This window comes from Ptychodera flava, chromosome 1 (genome assembly GCF_041260155.1).
Source record: "Ptychodera flava strain L36383 chromosome 1, AS_Pfla_20210202, whole genome shotgun sequence".
NCBI classification, from domain to species: domain Eukaryota; kingdom Metazoa; phylum Hemichordata; class Enteropneusta; family Ptychoderidae; genus Ptychodera; species Ptychodera flava.
Genome location: NC_091928.1, coordinates 33,663,480 through 33,688,176, shown reverse-complemented (window position 1 = coordinate 33,688,176; position 24,697 = coordinate 33,663,480). Strand labels below are relative to the sequence as shown.

Below are 24,697 nucleotides of genomic sequence, written 5' to 3'. Positions count from 1 at the left end.
CGGCAACCAAAATTGTTACCGCTACGTTACGGTTTACACCTAAAGCATGCAATGAAGATTACGTTCCTGTACGTCACCACAAGTTTTCTATCTTTTTAGTGAAAATGGTTGCGACGTCTCTTTGTTTCGACAGTCGGGCGAGCAACATTTCTCTCAGCAGAAATTAGAAATATGCCAACAGTTCGAAATTTTATATTAACGAGAAAATCGCGCCTGTGTCTGCTCTGCCCGGTTTGGAAACGTGAGCTGAGTGTTTTGTAAATTCAATGCGGACACAGAGGGAACGTGATGCGGGTAATGCACGTAGAGTTTTAGAATGCCGTGATTTACAATGTAAACGCAATGTTGACCTAGCATTTGTTTTTTCAATCTGTACCGGAGCTAATCATAGAGCATATATAATTTGTCTCGATCCACTGAACTTTTATTGGCGGACTGCTCATGAAGTGAGTCGAAGTCCAGGGTCGAAACCAATCTCGATTGAAAAGTATGCGATATTTCACAGCACAAATTCATGTCGGTATAGCTTTAAAATCATCGCGATTGAATTGTTATTAGGTAATTATAAACTTATGCAATAAATTTAAAGAAGCCAAAATTGAAAATGAGAGAATACTTTCCATGAATTTGAGAAAAAAATAAACAACCGTGAACGTGCTTTTTTTTGAATCAGCAACTACTTTTTCTGTGGATAAACTCAATCACGCTGAAAAACAGCGTGCTGCTGGCCTGTCTATCGTCGCTAGTATAGTCAACGGACAGTCGCCACCGGAGAACGACGAATGCTCGTTTCCACACATCAGCCAACGCGATATTCAACTGTTTGATTGAAGTTCACGCATTTCATTACCTGTACCAAATTCGACCGTCGCGGTTTTAGAATGACGCATTCAGTTTAATATCAGCGTGGTCAGAGATTCACATCTGTTTTAGGTACTCGCCTCCATGGCACTCGCGAAGCCAAAACAAGTTGTTTTTAGAATTGTTCAAGTTTCGTGTCAGATTCAATTTATTTCAGTTTTTCGCCAACTTTTTATCTTTCTATCAGAAATCGTTTAGATACCAGATATTGCCAGGTGTTATATTTAGTTTAGCCTAACGATGGGTTCTAACATGGCACAACACAAAGTTAGCCCGGCACTGGTGCTTCTGAGGTCGGAAACCGCGTTCATGTAGCTGTCCGTTTTTAGCTCCATGCCATGTTCAAGGCGGACTGTGGTCGTACTTCAACATGCAGTACGGAACGTAAAAGCTAACGTACGCAACACGGCGTCTGAATGAATTCGTCTTTGTCGGTATGTACCACATTGTAAATTCATTGTCACGTGTCTCTCTCCAGGCAGGAAGCTGAAAACGCCGTGACGGTTGCGCAACCAAAAGAGAGGAAAACACGATGTCATCGGACTGGCATGCAAACTCACATAAGTTTACGAAGTATATATGCAGCCAGCCAATTCTTCGCTTGATAATCAAATTTTAACTGGTACACTACAGTGCACAGTTAATACGCTAGTTTGTATTTAGCAAGAAGATTATCCCCAGATTTAGCTCGGAATGACAGTTGTGTAATAAAGCCTAACGCTTACGCCGCGAACTGGCCGTTTCAGTGTTCATTTTCTTCCAATTTTCACGTCATGTATAATTTCATTCATACCACAAATTCAGACAATTGTGTAAAAAGTCCTGTACTTCATTATGGACTGGGAATTTCCACCGAAAATGTGAGCGAACCGGAATTTTAGCTGACTTTGTGCGACTCGAAGGGTCGCATACACATTTCTGCGATTTACTCCGTTCCGTTTTTGGCAATGTATCGCAACTTCTGGAGAGTGTAACTTGGCGCCGCGTTGACGGATTAGCCTTATCTTTGCACAGGTTGTAGTTAGTGACTGTTTCTACAAAACCATGTCTCAGAATTCCGATAATGTTCCGAAAACAAAAGATATCGTGACAAACGTGGACAAAAGCCGTTAATTTATTCAGAATCCACCACTTCTCACTTTCAAGGCTAATTGTGCAAAAACAAAGCGGAGTATCAAAAATCCAAGACACGGTTTTTTACACACCTTACCCTGCTATCGATTGCAGTAAACGGCTTACCAATGGCCATCACCCTCTCGTACTTACACTTTTTTAAGTGAAAAAACTCAAAAACACACATTTTTGAGCAAAACAAACACACGCAAACAGGTTTTGAAATATTCTCACAATTTTTATAATCTTCAACTGTCGACCTACCCAAACATATACTACATGTTGGGTTAAAGATTCATTTTAATGGTGAAAAATCAGGTTAAAGAAATGTACCCCTCCCAGCTTATAATGGACGAAAGCAAAATTTGCACAACAAGGCGGAGCCGAGTACATGATGGAGCGCAAAGTTTGCTTGATGAGTCAATTGTGGGAGGACGGGGATATATAATGCTGTTATTTTATAGTTTTTGAGATGTCACTGACTTTGAAGATGTACAAAACATCTTTGATAGCAATGATAGATGATTGGATACATTATCAGTACGTATCTGAGGGTATAAGGTCACAAAATTCACTGGTATTGACAAAGCTATAATAATATTACACCTCAACTACAATACTGATCTCGTGATTGGATGCAACTCCGCAACGTGACATTCAAAAAACTGTGATATAACGTGGTTTGAATTGCATTGCCCTCTTGCCGGCAAGCCGTCCGAACGCCATTGGTAGCGCACATACGCACAGTACAAATACTGTATTTTTTGATGATTTCAAATTGTCGGTGCAATAAAGTGAACAACACATGCCCTCAGGCTGGTGCTCTTGACCAAAATATTGATTATACTCTTGGTAGAAACAACAGTGATCCGGAGCGATCCACGCAAGAGATCTACGCTTATTCCCGGTCATCCCATAGAGCATTTCCTTGGTCGTGTCAAACTCTGTAGGTATATGTACAGTAAACAACCAAATTATGAGATTTTATGTTGTACAACGTATTGGCGTACAAGACTGGTATATATCAATGAAACTCAAAATGAATGTTGTATTTCATAATTCGGCCACGAAAATATTTGTCAGGGTGAAACCTTTAATTGAGTTTATTAGAATTATGAACGTTCACTGTGCGCAATGCACCACGGAACCTTATAAGAACTTTCAGGCCGATCTGGGACTAGTATACCTAAGGGAGCCGTCATTATTTACGGCCTGGGGATCGTAAGCCTGTGAGGGAGTAACTCAAAAATTGAAAACTTCAAGGGGGTTGCTCAAAATGTGGAGAGGAAGAAGGGGGTTACTCAATTTTTTAAGCAAAATAAATTGAAACACCTCTCAAATTGCACCATGGTTGCACCCATCAATTTCTCAAAATTTTCGATGCGAGAGGGGGACACCCCTCCCGTGCTCTTCCCTTAGGGCGTTCTAACAGTTTTACTAGTTAAAAACAAATTAAAAAACACCTTTGAGGCTTTCAGATTGCACCAGGCTGCACCATTGAACAAATCAATTTCTCAAAATTTTCCACGCAAGATCGTGAATATCCCCTCTGACACTTCCCCCTCAGCCTCGCACATGTTATTCCCCTTTTACTTTCAAACTCTGCCCAGTCATATATCCTAGTGAAAACCTAGTCATGATACCCATCCAAATTAAACAGTACTATGTGGTTAGATACTGGTTATAGCGTGAGCTTTAATATCTATATTTCGTTGTCACTTTGAATTTCATTTAGTTTGTTTCACCTTTTTCAACCGTCATTAGATAACCGATAATAATAACGCAGGGTAGATCAGATTTGAAAGGTCTTTACTATCGCTGTATTTTTGTAAATTTTACAAGTACGTGTATTGGTATTTAGCTCTTCTAAGAGGGGGGGGATCAGTCAAAATTTCTGAGTTAGAGAGGGGGGTTACTCAAATTCATCATGGTTTGCAAGGGTACTCGAAATTTCGGAGTTTCCGATGAAATTACTCCAACCCACCCCACCCCACCCCCGCCAGACCGTAAATAATGACGGCTACCTAACAGTCGCATGGTCGAGTTACACGAGGCACCTCGGTAGGCAACGCGACGAGCAACGCGGTAGGCAATTCGAGTTGCCCGTGGAGTTGCCTCGTTTGTATGATATCGTCGCGTCGTCCGATGAGGTCAGGCGACGCCGCGTGGAAAACCGACACGTTGGTTTTTCAGGCGACAAGTCAATCATCATCATCATCATCATCATCATCATCATCATCGTCGTCGTCGTCATCATCGTCATCATCTTCATCATTATTTTATTGCCATATTTAATATTCAAGAAATATAATACAATTCAAATTCCGCAGAATACATTGACAATAAGAAGCTACGAATATAGTCTTGTGCTAGTCGAGCCTAGCCTGTTAACTTATATGTACATTGTATTGAAAATGTATTGTTGTATATATATTGATACATGTAATTTTGTGACGAGAAGATGGTAACTGTGACAGTAAAAAATCCCACAAAGTTAGATGATTACAGCTAGAATTCGTTTTACCTTCGTACATGTACTTAAGCACATTAACATAGAGCAAGACATTCTCATAAAAGATAGCTTTTGTGAACTTACACATAGAAGTTTGATTTTTAACAAAATTCAACAATATGTTCTATATTTTTGCACCTGTGTAAGATATTGAAGATTGACCTGCAGATGTATACATGTGCGGCATACGCATTTAATAGTGTGCTAAAATTGCGTAATGGCTGTAGGGCCCCTATGCATGCGTAATTTCACTTCCGCACTCGATGGATGGAATGAAAACTGACTACAAAATACGATGAGCCGTTCAATAAATCTACACTACCAATTCGGATTGTACGATGTACATGTAACATTATTTTAATGTAAACAAGTTCAACGAACAACTTGAACAACTGGGCTGTGTTTCAAACATGCTGAAACGTAACAGCGAAGGGTATACATGCGGCCGTCAAAACACATCGGGCAACCCAAAGGTTAGAGGTATTGCAGCTAATCCAGGCACTAGCAGTGTTCGAAATTTATACATTTATATTTATACATCAAAACGTAACTATGGATATTCAGTCTTGCACTGCTCTTGGTAGCCTGCGTGTGGTTGTGGATGGAATTTTTTTGGTAACCGGTGCATTATCATCACGGCTCACGGCTTCACTTTGGCGCTGATCCCCTGTTGTTGTATCGGCGACAACAGGACAATACGTCGTGGATTCCGACATGGGTTCAATTTCACTGCGCTTCTCCGTGTTCTCCATGTTGGGTTGCCCAGAAGTGTCTTTCGATTGATCCTCTGAATCATTTTTTCACGGACTCTTTGATCAAATTTGGGGACAGCGAGATGCGATCATCATGAACGGTTGGCATTTAATTTGTTGCAACATTTCTGTCAGTCACTCACTTTGCGTCATAAGTTTCAGAAACTATCGCTCGCCTGAAAATGATCAACGTATACGTAGTTCATAGACACAGTTGATATGATAACGTGCCTTTTAACTACGATGCCAATGTTTCAGACAACGCCCAGAGAATCCGAAAATTTCCACACGAATGAGTGATTGACAGAAACGTTGCAACAAATTTAATGACAAGCGGGCACTAATATCCTCTGGTTCTCACAAGAGCTCAGTCACAGGGAGTGCTTTCGGAAACATTTTACTGTTTTCCTTTGCGAATAGAAAACGCATAACAATGAAAGAAATGCGTAGAGAGAGAGTCAATTCCAATGCGTGAATACGCATTTTTTGTGCATGTAAACGCGAACACTCTTGATAATATGAAAATAATATGATAAGTAGTAAGGAACATTTTGATGGAGCAAATCAAACATAAAAGTACAGATTTAGCAACTTGCAGAGCTTATGAACATCCTGAATACGTAGATTTTGGATCAAAGGTGAAGATGGCTCTCTAAATTCAGAGAATATTATACTGCGCATACACATTTTCTGAGCGATATGAATTAGATTTAGATACGATGAAAATGTATTCCCCATACTTCTAAGCCATATGTTATATGGGTTGAATAATGATATATAGTGCAAAATGAGAATACTTTGTGGTACAGCGTGTCTTAATTTAAAAATATTCCGGCCTTCTTTCTTATCATCGCGTTTACCTTTGTAATGTGTTGTTTCCATGTAAGGTGCTTATTAATAATTACCCCCGACAAATGATGCTTGGTGAATCTGAACTAGAGGTTGATTTTTCACACACAGATAACCATGTAAATACACCGCTCTACGTTTTTGATAGAAAATTCATAGTTTGTCTCATTTATGTTTAAGGTGAGCCTATTAGCGTCAAACCAACGTGTTACATTTCTCAAAGATTTTCTACTGGTGAAAGATCAAAACAGTGCCATTAGAATATGTATGAAAAAGGGTTGAGTCTGCAAATAGACGAAAGTCAAAGTAATCGCATGAATTAGGAAGATCATTAATGTAAAGAAAAAAGAGTGTAGGACCAAGTATTGATCCCTGTCTCCACATGCGACAGGTAATTGTCATGAACTGAATTAATACAATCTACAGACACATGTTGATATCTCTGATAGTAAAGGATTTCCCCTTTCACACCATAATATAGGACCTTTACTAAGAGGATTTCATTGTCAATGGTATCAAAATCCTTCGAAAAATCTGGGAAGATTCTTATTGTACTATTTTCCTGGTCAATTTGTGATGTCAGGTGCCTCAGTAAATTTATAAGAGACAACTCTGCACTATGGTTCTTACGAAAACATACTGATGCTTTAAAAAGTCATGATTGTTAGAATAATTTACAAGCCGATTATTGACAGTCTTGTCCAAAATTTTGCTAATAAGAGGTAACGCTGAAATAGGGAAATATTTTGCAGGAATCTCTTTTGGACCTTTTTAAAGATGGGTACTACTCTATCAACTTTAAGAGCATCTGAAAATTTACATTTGCAAAAGAAAAATTGAAATATGACAAAATGGAGCTGCAATATGTTCGGCTGCATTGACTAAAAGCTTCGCAGAAATGTTGTCATACCAAGCATGGTGTGTGATCGCCTTTTGGTATAACCAATATAGTCAATGGGCCATCACAGTCTATTGTCTCCCAAATACCATCTTCTCCTAGGCACTTCCCGTCACTATGTTCTCCAGTGAGCTAGGATATTCGGTTATCATAATATGCTTGTTTGTCATTAATCTGGCGGTGGGTATGAGTGTTGGTCCTCTTGCCATGACACTGCAATAGCTAAAATCTGACATCTCCGAAAATACCATGACACTAAAGGTATATGTATTTGTTGGTATTTGAAGCTGGCAAGTTAATTGCTATCGCAATATAGGTCATTGAAGGTCATGGTCATACCTACTTAGGGTCGTTGCCAAGGCAGTGCCCTGTCGAAAAAAAAACTTTTTTAGGGAAAAGGAGGAAAAGCTTTATGGCTTATATCATATACCTTTGGAATGAAAATGCACAAAACACAATCTAATTATCTACAAAATTAGGCCATCTATGCAATGCTTGAGCAATACAGCGCTGTAATTTTTCAAAGTCAAAGTGCAATTTAAACCTGCAGAATTGATATTAAAGTCACTTTCCACAGGTAGAGCAGCACTCTTTACATAGCATGTTTAAGCCTGTATTACGCTATATTGAACTTTGCCGGAACACAACTCCCCCGATATACGAACACACAATATTATCAGAAAGCTGAGTATCTGACCTTATTTCTCAGTGCAGTTGCAAGCTGAACTCCTGAATGAGGTTTTGATCTCCGATAACTTTATGACATGATCATGTTTCTTTCTAAAGATGAATCTAGGCTCTTTCCATGTAAGTCCTTAGTTTTATTTTCGGAGATATTATCACTACCAAAGTGTGATTTATCATTCTTCTGTGGCAGCAGAGAGGTTACCAAACAAAACTACATGGCCGTAGCCTGTAAGGGGTTGGGACGAAGGGGGACAGCTGCCCCGCCCCCTCTTGAATTTTGTAAGCAGGCAAATTTTTCGAATACACAGAGATGCTTATAAAACACTTATATTTTCCGGGGCGATTCCCAGCACGCGTGCTTTGGATTGATGAATTTATACAAATCTCCAGTGTCGCTGTACCTACACTGACTCGTCGCTGCAATTTCTATTGTTTCTATGGTTTATTGTACGCTTGGTTAACTGAGTAAAGTGTTTCACCTAAATAAAGTATGTTGTCATTTACACGTAGTCACTTCGGGTCACGTGTTCATAACAACTTTGGCAAACCCCAAAATGTCCAAGTTACTTTGTAATTATTAAAAAATCACTCTGTGCATGTTACTATGTCATTATTTGTGATTTACTGACTGATACGCATAGGCCAGGACGGGATTTAATCGATATAGCTGTCGGACATTTCTGTCAAAACTATAAATGGTATGGTACCCCTCCCGGACAATAATTAAATCGGCTTCATATCAGACATTATTTGTGCAGTTTCTTTTCCTTCACTATGGCCCGGGACGGAGGGGGGGGGGGGCAGTATTGAATTAATAATAATTGTTAGAAAATCATAATTAACACTTTATTTGTATATGTACCGGCATTAAAATCGGGACGGTAGGGGTCATTAATTTAGGGCAAGGCCACTATTTTTCATGCAAAAGATTGGGGAAGGTCTCACTATTTTCCACGCAACCAGAGTGCAAAAGTTATACATCAAATATCTGTCCCCATTCTTATTCCATTCGAATAAACCTCGAGTATAACCAAAACCCTTTGTAATATGCCAAGGTGGATCTGTAAGCCGCGAATGAGATCTGCAGACTGGTCAAGCCAAATATACTGACGTCTTCGAAGTCACCATGACCGAGAGGACAGACTGACAAAAATGAGATTGCGACTGTGACTGACGAAATCACTGCTACAGTGATATAACGGATCACGTTATTACACAGGCATAAAAATCACCACAGATGACGCCCCGACGAAACAAATTGTAGTCCACGATTAAGGACGAGAAACACTAAGCGTTGAATTACTTTAAGACGCAATTCTAAACTTAAAGATCATGCCACGATAAAAAAGCGAGCTGTAACACATGAAAAGAAGAGACAAGTACATGAGCAATGAGGTATTTCAGTGTTTCAGTGTCGCTGAGAGGAAACGGCCCCCTTTCACACTAGAATCTCTGATAAATAATTACCTAGAAACGCATATGAACCATTTAATATTCGAAAGCTTAGATATTAACCAAACCAACTGCGCTTATGTTGTATCAAGTGCTTACTCAAGTATCATGTTACGGAAAATTTAAATAACCTTTAAAATCCTTTGTGACAATGCAAAAAATTTCCCGGTAAAAAAAAACAACAACAAAATCTTACTGTTACAACTACAGAATTCCAATCTTTTTTCTGTTAAAAGTCTATTTTATATTTTTGACATGACCCATTATAGAATGAAATAGATTTCATACAAATAAATGCCGGAATTTATATGTCTAGGTAAAGAAAATGGTAGAATTTGATTTTAGATATGACTGCAATTTTCAATGTAAATTTTGGGGTATGGGGTAAGTTTTGGTCATATTTCATGAAAACTATAGAAAATATTGCATGTTACAATATGTCATTCTAAAGATTAGTAAATTATCTTTCTAATGATACCTAACAAGCTAGGTTATATTCAACAACAAGCTCAGCAGATAACTTATAAAGAAACAGATTTAACAAAAATGCATGCAAATCTGCAACACTGTTATTTTGCGTACCCTTCAAAATATGACCGCTACAGCTGTAGAGTCCTAATATTTTTTCTGTTAAAAGTCTATTTCATATTTCTGACATGTCCCTGTACCAAATAAAACAGATTTAATAGCAAAAACGGCCAGTTTTTTTGTGTCAAGCTAAAAAAATGGTAGAATTTGGTTTTAGCTATGACTGAAATTTTCAATGTAAACTTTGGGGTAAGGGGTAAGTTTAGGTTATATATCATGAAAACTATAGAAGATATTGCATGTTACAATATGTCATTCTAAAGATTAGTAAATTATCTTTCTAATGATACCTAACAAGCTAGGTTATATTCAACAACAAGCTCAGCAGATAACTTATAAGAAGACAATTTAACAAAAATGCATACAAATCTGCTACACTATGATTTTGCGGTACCCTTCAACATATGACTGTTACAGCTGTAGAGTCCTAATATTTTTTCTGTTAAAAGTCTATTTCATATTGTTGACATGTCCCTGTACCAAATAAAACAGATTTAATAGCAAAAACGGCCAGATTTTTTGTGTCAAGCTAAAAAAATGGTAGAATTTGGTTTTAGCTATGACTGAAATTTTCAATGTAAGCTTTGGGGTAAGGGGTAAGTATGGGTTATATATCATGAAAACTATAGACAATATTGCATGTTACAATATGTCATTCTAAAGATTAGTAATTATCTTTTTAATGATACCTAACTAGCCAGGTTATATTCAAAAACAAGCTCAGCAAATAACTTATAAGAAAACAATTTTAACAAAAATGCATGCAAATCTGCAACACTATTATTTTGCGGTACCCTTCAAAATATGACTGTTACAGCTGTAGATTCACAATTTTTTTCTGTTAAAAGTCTATTTCATAATTCTGACATGTCCCTGTATCAAATAAAACAGATTTCAGACAAAGCATTGCATTTTTTATTATGCCTAGCTAAAAAATTGGTAGAATTTGAGATTTTCTGTAATTTGTAATGTTAAATTTTGGGGTAAGGGGTAAGTTTTAGTTATATTTGACAAAAACTGTAGAAGATATTGCATAATGCAATATGTCATCTTAAAGAGGAATAAATTTCCTTTCTAATGATACCAAACAAGTGAGGTTATGTTCAAAAATGAGCTCAGCACATGACTTACAAGAAGACAGATTTGACGAAAATGCATTTGGCTTGGAAAATCGTGATTTTGCGGTACCCTTCAAAACATGACCATAACAGCTATTGCGTCCCTATATTTTTTCTGTTAAAATTCCATTTCGTATTCTAGGGATCCCAAGAGTTCTGAAAAATACAGGTTTGTTATCCTGTGGGTGGGGGGGTGCACGTAGACCCCCTCTAGCCCACGGACTAGTGCTCATCCTGTAATTGGGCTAACGCCCGTTGGATGATAGACTGATAAAAAAAGGTGAAACAATTCTGGACATATAGCCCAAAGAATGGATATTCAAATGACCAAATAATCAACAAGCACCGCTCGACATGAGACAAGTGTTAATGCATCTTTATGTCACAGCAGACCATATATGAACTGATCACATGTTTCATTACATATTGCAGTTTTGCGTAAATTTAATCTTTTGCCACATGTTTGCAACTTCATTGAAAGTTTTTCATGATCAACATCATGAATAATATTCACCACATATTAATTCTAAAGGTCATTAAGTATACAAATGTATAATTAGCTGAAATATACTGTCTTGGACTTCTCTCATTGTATCATCACTTTATATGGCAAGTGTAATTGCCTTTGGTCAAGTCCTTTATGTTCCGTATGCCAACTGTGAATGCTCATTAGATATGCAAATTAGATGACATAAAAATGCGAAATGACTTTCAATATTGTTTTAACCGGGTATTACATAGCATGTTTCACCTACTTTGATCAAGTAATCCTGGTAACTATCCATAATTAGGAAAGTTCATTAAACATGCAAATTAGGTATTGCCTGAAGTAAAAATGCTTAATGACTTTGAATATTGTTGAATCATAGTGTTTTCAGCGTATTTAGTAAGTTTCATCAACTTTGGTCAAGTCAATCAAGATATATATCCCTAATTAGACAAGCGACCTAGCGGCCGATATAGCTCCGCTGTATTTATGTAGAGAATAACTATTTTTGACACATGTTGATGAAGAAGGTGGAAATCTTTGATAGCTCATTTCAGTGGCCATAGCTGCTAAAATACACAATTCAAATTTTATCATACTTTGAATATATCACATCAGATCATCCCTAGGAACATGCCAACCAAAGCTATCTGATATGAGCAGTTTTTTGAAAATAAAATTTTCTGACCAAAAATGGCAACAATTGCCCCCAAAAAGAAAGATTGCAGATTTCATCATAATTTCAACAAATATCATTGAGTTCATCTATAGGAACCTGTATACCAAATTTCACAGCTATCAGATTAGTAGTTTTGGAAATACACATTTTTTGACCAAAAATGGCAAAAATTGCCCCAAAAATACAAAATTACAGATTTCATCAGAAATTCAATACGTATTACTTAGTTCATCTATAGAAACCTGTATACCAAATTTCAAAACTATCAGACCAGTACTTTTTGAGAAATACATTTTTTGACCAAAAATGGCAAAAATTGCCTTAAAAATGCAAATTTTCATATTTCTGCACAATTTGAACAAATCTGAAATAGATCATATCAAGGGACATATGTACCAAACATCAAAGCTATCTGATTGGTAGTTTTGTAGAAGGAGATTCTTAAAGATTTTTTTACCAAAATGACAAAAATTGCCTTAAAAATACAAATATGCATATTTCACCACAATTCGAAGAAATCTGACTGAAGTCACCCTAAGTAAACTGTATATCAAATTTCAAAGCAATCAGACAGGTGGTTCCAGAGAAGAAGATTTTTTTACCAAAAACACCAAAAAATGCCCCAAAAATACAAATATGCAAATTTCACCACGATTTGAAGAAACTTAAGTGAGGTCACCCTAAATAAATTGCATATAAAATTTCAAAGCAATTGGACTCGCGGTTTCAGAGGAGGAGGCAATTGTTGACGGACAACGACGGACAATGACGGAAAATCAACCTATTTGACAAGCTCCACTTGACTGACAGCGGAGCTAAAAAGTTGATTAAACATGCAATTAGGAATTGCCATGAAGTAAAAATGCTTGATAAGTTTCAATAATGTTATATAGTATCTTCTATATACATTGCAAGTTTTGTTAACTTTTGTAGAGTCAATCCATATAACTATATATACCTAATTAGGACAATTCATTAAATATGCAAATTGGCTATAATCTTTCATGTAACCCCTTACTATCTTTCACAGCTGATATATCCTTGTGTGATCAACATTTGTAGCAAATCTAATCAAATTGTGTACAGTCATTCTCAATGTATATCAGTATTTTAATCATTAATTATGCAAATTAGCAAAAAGTATGCAAGCCACACCCACCAAAAACTAATCAGTCTTGCCATTTGCTAATTAAATCTATGTTCCAGATTTGATTCTAATCTAATGAGCCGTTTTTGAGATATACGGCCAACAGATGGATAAATAGACACACAGACATCGCTGCGACATAAGCTCATGTATTAACACATGAGCTAAAATGATGCATTTAAATTTGACTATCCTTAGGCTGGGTTCACATATAACGGTTAGTGGGGGCTGGAGGAATCGCGATTGAAATTTTATTTTTTCTGATCACCCCCCCCCCCACAAAAAAAAAAAAAAAAATTTCGTGGAGCCACATATTTATTAGGTATGCACTCAAAGAAAAAAAAACATGTATTTGGCAGTTCTGCTCAAAGATGTACAACACTGCTTGTTATTAGCAATTTGTAGAGCCATATTCCTAAGGCAAGTTCTCTAATATTTAACCACATCAGTGAGCTTTTTTGATTTATCAGTCCAAGTCAACTTTAGCTAAATCCAACTCTGGCCATGCCAATGGCACCTGCTGAAGAACACACAAAATGACGATCATGAGAGTATGCAAATTGTGAATTTCTGCATACATTATATGCTTAAAGGTTTTACGAAATTGACAATACTGTAGGTAAAAATATTCTATCAAATAAACGTTAAAATCTCTGAAACATTTGGTGTAACAATGGAAAATTTGGTAAAATCAAACCAATTAGTCACATTTTTCATATAAATTAGTCTTTACTGAATAAAGTTTTACTTTAATTTGTGTTTATTATTTTACTATGAGAATGTGAAAATTTAGAAAATTTAGCATGGTAACCCCCATCTTTTTTCTTTAATATTTGATTATTCTCATATGCCAGAACTCAAAACTCCCTGATAACTTTCAAGTCTCCTACATTTCCATGTGCTGCTTTCTGGCCTGATCTTATGTACAAGTATGTTTCCCTACCATGAGCGTCACATGACCCAAACTCTCCTTCAGCTATTTCATAGTCAGAGCTATCTCTGTCACTGCTGGTATGCAGTGACAGTCACACTGTCCATAGGCAGCAGCAGCAGGGCAGGAGCAGTATTAACTTTGATAATTCTGACAATAATTTTGTTCAGTTTATACAACTGCATTCTTGCTCTTTTTCCTACAGCATATTGCAATTCGAACTGTCAAGTATTCAGCTTGCGAACACAGTCTGTGAATATGTATCCTGCATTTGTATCACAGACAAATGACTTTACTCTGGAGTCTATAATTCAATTACCACCAAATATTCACATGTGCAGGCTTTTGATGACAAACTGAATATTGTGTGTTTCAGCATGCTGTAGGGAGACAGCAAGAACTGTATTGATATATTGCATAGAAATATTGAAAAAATTATCAACAGGTGCTAACAGGTGCAGCAGTGCTCCGATACTAATTGGCCTACTTGTTTGTTTTTTATGAAAATACATACATGTAAGTGTACATCTTTTCAAGACAAAAATAGTGAAATGCGACAAAATGCTTCCAGATCTTGTTTAATTATTGCTAATATTAGAACAATTGGATGACATTAAAATGTTATTCAATTTTCATTGAATTACCCACCAAACCTTGGAATTGTAAAAAAGGGAAGCAAAATATTTTTATATCCCCCTTCAGGCAGAGAAAAATTTTCAAGTCCCCCCCTCTACTACCCTAAAAATTTTCGACTCCCCCTCATTTTTGTGAACGCAGCCATACACTGCAATGGAAAATGTGCAAATACCATCTTTCTATGCAACTGATTTACTTGTTATAACGACAGGAGCCTAGATGTTTGTCAGTGATGTCAACATAATTTGCTTAACTCACATAGATAACTAAGCCATATATATGGTGTATTTGTAGACATCTGTCTCTCATTAGCAAACAATCAAGCAAATTATTTTAAACAACAAAAATAAAAACATTAATTTGCACCTACAGGGTCTAATTTCAATGAAAAGTATTTCATTATTGAAATAAGATGTGACGGACATAAGAAGATTTACAGGAGATTATAGAGTATAATTGCTCACTCATGATAATTTTGATATTTATAGTGTGGTGAGAGTCAACTGCACCTGCTTGCCACTAATTATGCTGAAGTGCTTTCAGCTTTCTAAACAGTCTGGATAGCCTGAACTGAAATTCACTTTTTCACAGTAACAATGTTGACAATATACATACAGGCTGTGTTTAACAGATAAATACAAACATTTTGACATACTTTAGCCAACAGAGTAGGTGATAAACAGAACAAAATTTCCAGAAAAAATGAAATCTTGGAGCTGCATACTCTCGAATATCATTTGGCTTGAAACAGGTTTCTAATATTTTGTCACTCAAAAAATCCCTTTGGCTCAAAGTTGGTAGTCAGCGAAGATTTTTTGACCAAAAACAGGAAAAAACCGACCCAAAATAAAAATATGCAAAATCACTGCAATTTGACAAACCTGACATGTCACCCCTAGCAACCTGCACATCAAATTTTTAGAGATTTTTTGACCAAAAATGGGAATGGTCCCAGACTTGCAAATTCCACAATTGTTCAAACAAACTTGTTACCTCTAGCAAACCACATACCAAATTTCAGACCAATAGAACAAACGATTTCAGAGGCGAAGATTTTTTGACAAAAAACCAACGAAATTGCTGGAAAATACAAATATCCAAAATTTGAACTTCAGTTATCCTTAAGAACCTGCAACTGGACTAGCAGTTCCTGAAAAGAAAATGAATGTTGATGGAACACAGAGGATGGAGGACTGAGGACACTTATCTGAATAAAGCTCTGTGTCATTGACAGCAGGCTAAAATCTCACTTATGAAGCAGTCTGTAAGAAGTGTTGTGCTTTAGGAGCAAAATTAGTGTGAAAGGAAGATATTGTATAGCACTGATTCTCGGTTCTCACTACATGAAAGATGAAACACACATGCAAAGAAAATATCTGTAAAGGCATTTTTCCATCTAAAGTCACAATACTCAACATCGTCAAACTCTAAGGTGATGTTGAACTTGTTCACCCATAATGCAACTAACATTATGACACCCCCTGAAAAAGAACTCACAAAAGATGATACAGTTCAAATTGGTAAATAGGTGCTTTAATTGAAACTATAGAGACCTCTTGCATGTGATAAAAAGATTTGAAATTCACAATGTTTGTGCTTGCAATTCAGTGAGAAGACTCAAAATCACCAACAAAGTTGCTGTTTTTCTGTATTGCCCTTTGCATGATAAAAAGTGAAACTGATAGCAGGCCATCACATTGACATTTCAGATCTTATCACATTTGAAGAAATTACTGGACATACGTGGGTCATGGTGCACTTTCCTCAGTTCACACCTGCCAAAGTAATATTTCCAGACATAAAAATAATAATGGCTGGCAAATTTTGATAATATCAGAAAGAAAGTAACATTGCATATATGTATGCTCAAATACATTGTCCTTGTGTCTAGGGATTAAAAAGCTATTTAAGTTTGTGAGAATTACATCATCATATCAATTTTACTCCTTTGTACATGTATGTATCATTTATATGAAGATGCAGTCCACATGGGGTTGGACTAATCATACCAGTGTGATAATTAATATGATCCTGCATTTGCATTGCCTGGGAGTAGTCTATGTGAAATTGTAGTCTCCTGTAAATGTTTGCTTTCCTAATGCTATGGTTCAGCTTTTAACATGGCATTTCAGTTATTTCCAGTCCCTGTTGTGCAAAACTTTTCCCTGCACTAGGTAATTTTCAGCTTCAGACTTTGTTACTGTGACAAAAATGCCTGTCAATGGCTTCTTCCGCAGCCTCAGTCAGTGGCACTTTTCATCCATGAATGTAGCATGCTTGCTTCCTATGGAAAGGTAAGAAATGAGAAATTGAACAATTTAAAAATTAGAGACAAGAGGACACTGAACTTTGATCATTGTTTTAAACTCTTTATTACATGCTCAGGATGTCAGTTTGTTTCATCCTCTTTCTCCCAGGTGGTATTTATTCTATGGTTTGTCTATGGAGCCTGGTGGTAGAAAGATGATTATATGGATTCAAGATACTGCCATGCATCAAAATTAGTGTTGTTCAATGATAGCCTACACTTGAGTATTAGCCCCTCACATTGTCTAATATTCTATCTACCCATGATAATTCCTTCCTAAGCCCTCCCAAGTAAAATCCATGGCATGACTCTTACAAAGGAACCAGTTTTAAAGATCCCATTCAAAGCAAACAATCACACAGATATACCTTGTTAAAGCGAAGCAGTCTGTGGTACTGTCTCAGATTTTGAAGCACTGGGGTTGAATGGAGGGAGATCACTTGTTTAACTGACATAGTTTCTATGGCATTTAACTTGAATAATGCAATACAGTATAGATAAAAGCTACATTTAGCATCCACTACATCCTAACTGAAAGGCCACTTTGAGACTGGTTTGATTAGCTGTAATACATAAACTACACATTTGTACAGACATCACAAAAACACACATCGTTAGACAGTCTAATTTAAGTTTAAAACAGTACAATACACCTGTTACTTTTCTGATTAAAAAAAATATTTTGTTTTTGTACCAACTTAACTATCTTTTCTTCTCCCTTGAAATGTCAAGTTTTCACCTAATCAAAGTGCACTGTGAATTTTGGTGTGGACTAAAATTAATTTGCTAACAATCACAATTTAATATATGATGTATGCTGTCTTCACAAGTTGAACACTGGACATGCAACGTGCTTTTCGCAATAGAAGAAGACAGTACAGTTGGTACAATTGAGAACAAAATTAATAATAAAATCATCAAAACTTACAGCTACTGTTCTGAGAGAACAAACACAGTGTCTGAGAGTTGTTCTGAATAGATAGGTTGCAGTCAACTTGGATTGTATAGTTTGTTTTGAAAAATGGTCAATTTAAAAATGGTTTCACTGAATTTCCCTGGATACCACAGAATCTGGTTTTGATGATATGAATATATGCAACCTACATGTATTTATACACATATCTAATGGAACTCGGATGTGACAGGATCAGACTCAGAGATGGTGGAGATCTTTTCACAAAAGCAGTTTATACCTCACTTAAAAGGGAAGAAAGGACAGGATAAAGGTCAAGAAGAGGTATTACTGCAGAAAACTTGGGAAGGAGAATAAAATTCCACAGTTTAATATCACCATTACTTCAACATCAGTGCCACATCCAAGCTGCCATGAGTGAGAGGAACAAAGAAACCCTATCGATGATCATTTATCCCTCACAGTACTGTAGATTTCCCATAATTCATTGCGATTTGTATCCTCGGAGATACTTGAGTGAAGTCTACTATGTCTCCCATGTGTAGACAAATTCACAGACTATCTATCAAAATTTTGAAAACGTACTTTTATGCACACCATTCCTCTCAATTCTCATTTTAAATAATTTGGAAAATTATGCATAATTGAGAGAGGAGATAGCATTTTGTGAAATTTGCCAGAGATTGTCCTCAGCCATACAGAATAATGAGATGGAAGTAGGGAGACTAGTTGCACCTGTTTTATGAAACAAAAGGATATTGATTTTTTGCAATGAAAATGACAAAAGAAGTTTGCATGCTAAGATTTCTGAGAGAATGACTCCTTCAGTTTGTCATAACTTGCTACCTAAAAAGTATGGCATTTGTAGTACCCGCAGAATGTGACATTTATGGTTGTTTAGTGGTTATTTTCAAAATTTCACTGAAATATCTAAACTACTTTTACTAGATATTATTTAAAAATTATTCTGATGCTGCACACTAGTACTTACATGCAGAACTGAAAAAGTTTTTAGAAAAGTTACCTTCAAGGATACAAATCAAAGAGTATTGTGGGTAATTTATTGTACTGTGTCCCTCTAGTGTGCATAAATGAGGTCTATATCTAGAAACATACTGACTGGCTGTAGGCCCTAATGACTGCAAGTTGCCAAAATAATTTCCCCCTAACTTAAGAATTAAAGGAAATTATTTAATTTCAGGTAACTCACAACTTAACAGGCAAACACATGTACATGTACTGTGTTGTCCTTACAACCACTCAGTACACTGGCAAGGCGTCAGTATATCATTAACAATTCACTGACCAGTTTTATATGGCTTCTCTTTCCCATTTTCAGAAGAACATGGTGCTTTCTTTTCCTTTGCATCTTTTCCCTTGAAGCAAAGCAAAAATAGCATACACCATGTATAAATCATTTAGCAAAACTAAATATTTTTACCTGCAGTCATGTAACTCAATATCCATCTTAGAAATGCAGAATGTCTGTATTTGACATTGCAGAAGAAGAGATAACTTATGAGCACTACTCAATCATGACTTGGGAACACCTGCCAGACAGTATCACTTTCCCACCTGCAGAGTCAGTAAAACGCAGTATTGAGCCATAACTATATGTATTTTCAACCACTTGGCTTTATATGTTGTAACAGCTTTAGTCTGAAAATCATGTGTACAGTATCTCTGTCTTCAGGGACCTTCAAATCTTCAAGTCTATGTTAAAATGCAATGTATGGGACATGTTTTGCTTCACAAGTTTTACTACCTTTTATGTAAAAAAAACAATTAACAAGGAGAATATTCCCAAATCATGATAGAGGAAAAAGAAGGCGAAAAATGAGAAGCTTTTAAAAACAAAGTAACTTTCATTCTCATATTTTCAAATGACTGAACGGGAGACTTGATCTACTTACAATGCCAAATATCCTTCAGTTAAAACACTCTAGACTTTAATGAAGCCTGATCTTCCAGTCTATCAATTTCATGTTGTGAGCACCATGCCCCCAAGAAATTTGCAAGATGCAAGAACAAGAGCATGTGCAGCATTCTGAGACAGTTGATGAATCCGTGGACTAGTGGTTAGGGTAACGGACTCACTATCGGAGGATGGTGGGTTCGAGACCCGGTTCAAGTCCCGGTAGATCCAGAGTAGCGGATTCACTGTCGGAGGACGGTGAATTCGAGACTCTAGCTCGGTGTTGTGCCCTTGAGCAAGGCACTTTACTCCTAAGTGCTCCATTGGGGTAGTGGGTTATGGGTACCTAATCCTGTAAATGGGCTAGCGCCCGTTGGATGATGGACTAAATAAAAAAAAAAAAAAAAAAAAAATCCCAGGCACCGGGAAAAAGTTTATTTACCAAACGTGCACGCGCTATCATGTTTGCAATTTTTCTTGGCAATTGATAGTTTCAGGTACATGTATATGGCACGTACAGCCCCTGATATTTTAGGAGGGAGGTTGATGCAGTTGGTCTATATTAATATATTGATGATGAGAAACCAACTTCATTTTTGGCCTAAAAGATTGAAAAGCAAACAAAGTGATACTTTGGAATGAAATTTATGCATAGTATACATGTAGTTCATCATGTGAGTGTTTGATTTTGATCTTGTTTATCTTTTTTGAAGTGATCGGATTGGTTGATATGCAAATGAGCCAATGGTTATTTGAGTCCACAACTGCAGAAGTGCCTTTGCTCAACTACGACAAAACAAGGAAGTAACAACAACAAATGCATAAAATGGTCATATTTATTCCTATATGTACACACATACTGTTGCCCAGTATTTGTACCATGATAACATGACTTCTAGGTGCATGATACCATCTAAGTTAGTCTATCTGGCATATATTTATACTGCATTAGGAAAATTATTCATAACTTACAATTATCACTTTTATGATCAACATCCTTGGGACAGAAATTCATGACAGCGACCTCAGGACTGGGATCCATGGTAGTGTCCTAGGACAGGTATCCATGACAACATCTTCACCCAACTCCTATAGCTTTAAAAGAACAAATCACATACACACCGAAGTGAGTTCAAAATGAAAGCTTGTGACTCTAAGTCTTTATCACCACTTCTACAACCTTGGCACTTTTTCCCCCCATGATTCAAAATAAATCAAGTTGATGAAGCCCTAAACTGCAACTTCTGTCACTAATTTAGCTACTGGACCCCATTAAAAGAGTATAAAATTGTATTTTATAATCACAGTTCTCCACAGGCCCATTAAATGTGGCAGCGTGCTGGAATTACCCACTTACAAAACATGTAACAAAATACTGTATAAGACATGTAAGGCCACTTTGGGATGTGACTCTTCTTTCAACTCTGTAGTTTTAAACCTTTCAGTATTTATCATTGTCAATACTCTTACGAAGTGTTTCAACTTCAAAGGACATTTTTTTCTAGAAAACTGACCGGCTTTATGCTACATGTAACTTCACTTGATACACAGTGAAGTTCCATGTAGTATTCTCGATTGCTTTTTGAGAGTGTATTTATCATGTGATCATCATGTCTACTGTGTGGAGTGACATATTTAGGAAAGCTGTGTCGGGTACTCAAATTTCATGCAAATAATACGCTAGTGTTACGCTAACATATGAAAAAGATGCAGCACAATTTTTTCAATCAGTCGAGACCACTGATTTTGCAATATCAAGATTTATTGTTTTAATTTGTAAACAGAATTGCTTTTTACCAATATATATGTCAGTGAATTTGTCATCTTGAGGTTAAGAAGAGGAGAGTCTTATTTAATTTAAGAACACAGGCTTTGGGGAGGGCAGAATTGAGAAAAAAAAGGATTTGAGTGTCTCCTTGAATCTCATGCATACCAATCAACCCCCAACCCATTGCTCATAATCACTGAAGTCTCCCTTAGTTTAGTTTGGTACAAGAAACATAGCTTTTGATTGTTATTGGGAATTGAAACATGCCATGAGCGTTAACACACTGAAATCTTGAAAATGTATGGATAGTACAGCATGCCAGGAAATAAAGATTGTTCATGCTTCCATGTAGATTTTATTCTCAGCAAAGTCAGACACGCATCTGAATTAAATTCTGAGTGAATCGCAAACCATAAGACATGGGAACTTGTACATGATTATGGAATGTGAAACATAAATTAGGCTTACCCCTTCAGCATGGCTGACTTTCTGATTAATTTTTTCCCAAAGGATATGCTCGTGAACTTTATATTTATAAGCCAAGACTTAGTTTCAAACTCCCAAGAACACTATAATATTAACACATAATCTAAGTATTCTTACTTCACTTGATGATATAATATAATAAAATCTCTTTCACCCACGCCCATAGAAAAACTTCAAATATATGTAGACAAAGAGGAAATATATAGGGAAAGAGCATCTTAAAAAGAGCATTCCTTAAGATACAACAATTATTGAATGTTTGGACTGGCCTAGGTATTCTAAGCTGGATTTGAATGCACAATCAAAGGCAATGTGACGCCAATGGTAAAGGCATACATTCACTGGGAAAGGGCTAAACGAAGGGTCATAGCGAAGGACCAAGGGACAACTGAACAAAAGAAGAGTGAGCTCTGTCTCAAAATATCTCCAGATTTCCTTTGGAAGCACATGTTTGACATGGCCCAGACGCGAACGGTTTGCGCTTCCACTGAAAGATTAGAGATTTTTGGAGACAGAGCTCATAATGTTAGCTGCAGTAGGACTGAGTCGAGTCCCGGGCTCGGAGTAAGTCACCTCGACACCTGTCCGTTTCGACCCCAACACTCTCTTGTCGCTAACTGTGCCTCACCTCTACCTTGTCATATCTTTCTTGTTTCATGACGTTTTACTGAATATATCATGCATCTTTCCTGGGAAAATTGGCTTCTGAACAAACAATTTAGCTGTTTCGATACACAAATGCAGAGCTCAGACACTTTTACGACCAAGCGCAGCGCGCAGACAGCTGTTCGTAGAGTTTGGTGACTTTGATAGACCCGCCCTAGCCCTGTGTACAATGCTGTGTGTCCCCAGAGTTATACGGACCGGGGAGGCCGTATAAGGCCGGGAACAAACAGCGTCGTACGCTGGGCTAGGACTGCGACCGGCCGTCTGCCAGTTGCGAGCTCAGCCAGTGCCCGCGCCGACCAACTCGGCCAGTGGGAGAGGTCGGCCACTTACATTTATATGATTGGGTACATTTTCTCTTCACATTCAACAGTGATGTTATGATGTTATTTTGTTGAACATTCAGTAAACAACGAAAAGTCGTTCCACTCTGACAAACACATTGGTGGCCCTCAGCCTTTCAGCAGATCGCGGGTAGGGCGTACGATCGAAAGGTACAAATTGGCAGTTAAACATTGCTGCGAATCGGTAGCCTTTGCCACTCGTTGTAGCTTGGTCATTCCCAAAAGAACATGCCAAGGACTGGCAGGGCTCGTTTTCGCAGCAAGCAGTAACAATGACTTAATCGTTGATCGTTGGATGAATAACGTTTTTTGCTATGGTTTTTATGGTAGTAAATCGTAGGTTTTAAGTTTTTTTAATGGAAAGCAAAACACGATGTACCACATACACTGCGCAGCCGATTTCATCCTGTAGTTAGCGTTGAAGCGAGGTAACCTCCATGGCATGGGGAAGGAAGTTTGCAAACATCGCGCTCTTGAATGACATTGACATCGCTTTCACATTATAATTTTAGCGAGACCTAGAAAATAGAAGAACACTGTAGTCTCATCATATAACCATACTCCTACTGGCCGAACTCGCAACTGGCCGACCTCTTTTTTATTCGGCCCGGCCTGGCCCTGCATCAAGAATTACATAGCGGCCGCCGTGGTATGCAAAACGGCGGCCGCTGTGTTAACCACACACTGTGCCCTGAATACCGTGCTGTGTGTTCCCGGCGTCCCACCGCATACAATGTATCTGTCGAGCCCATTCAGGTGCGTTCCAGACGTTACAAGATTCAACTAAAGTCTTTCAAAGTGCTATTAGCATCGAAAACTCTGAGGACATAATTTCGAGATGATAATGATACAAGTTTCATTCATACCGAAGTGGTCGAGACGGTCAGGGGCCTAGGGTCGAGTGACTTGTAGAAGCCGCTGCAGCTCACAAGTCACCCGCGACAAAAATGGGGAAAGGTTATAGCTTCATAACAGCCGCATAGTGTCATATAGGAATACAAAGCAGTGGGCACTTACCACTATATCCTTCTCTAACTTGAACGAAAACCAGGAACGTAGTTAGTGTTCGGTAGATGTACCACGTCTCTCCGGGACCGTGGCTGTACAGTCGATCCCGCTGGCTGAAGTTGTTTGCACTAGTTACTCACACATGGCAGACATAACCATACGAGCTCAGAATGTAGTGCGTGCCGTGTTGAGGTGATTGACACGTTAAAGGTTGCTAGTTTGGTGTAATTGTTTGACATTTAGCAATTACTATATTTTTAAACAATTGCTAAGTAGATGAAAATAGATGAAACTTTGAAATTATGGTCCGCTACCTCCGCTACCCTTCGCTACCCAAAATCTCATTTGCATAAATGAATCGTGCCTCATATCATGCAATAATTGCAATATTAGGGTTGCAATAAAACTCAAAATGAAAGAACTGGGGTGCTGATACAATATGAACTCACTTTGCACCAACAGTCACAAGTGATACATGTATGTGTATTCTGCTGTACCTTCACTTGCTTTGCTTTGAAGTGCGGGTGCAGATTGCATGCTGAGGTTGTGGACTTATGTCATATTACACATGGTACTCAC

General features: G+C 37.4%; 2 long non-coding RNA genes across 2 annotated transcripts in view; both read right to left on the bottom strand.

The window, feature by feature from the left end:
• Positions 1-24,697, bottom strand: part of LOC139135738 (uncharacterized) — a 429,492-nt gene that overhangs the window by 327,952 nt on the left and 76,843 nt on the right. The window lies entirely within an intron of this gene.
• LOC139135674 (uncharacterized) lies at positions 16,278-24,573 on the bottom strand. Its single transcript, XR_011553019.1, has 4 exons — positions 24,128-24,573; positions 20,819-20,941; positions 19,238-19,307; positions 16,278-16,994 (listed from the first exon to the last, which is right to left on the bottom strand). It is a non-coding gene; the product is annotated as an uncharacterized lncRNA (long non-coding RNA).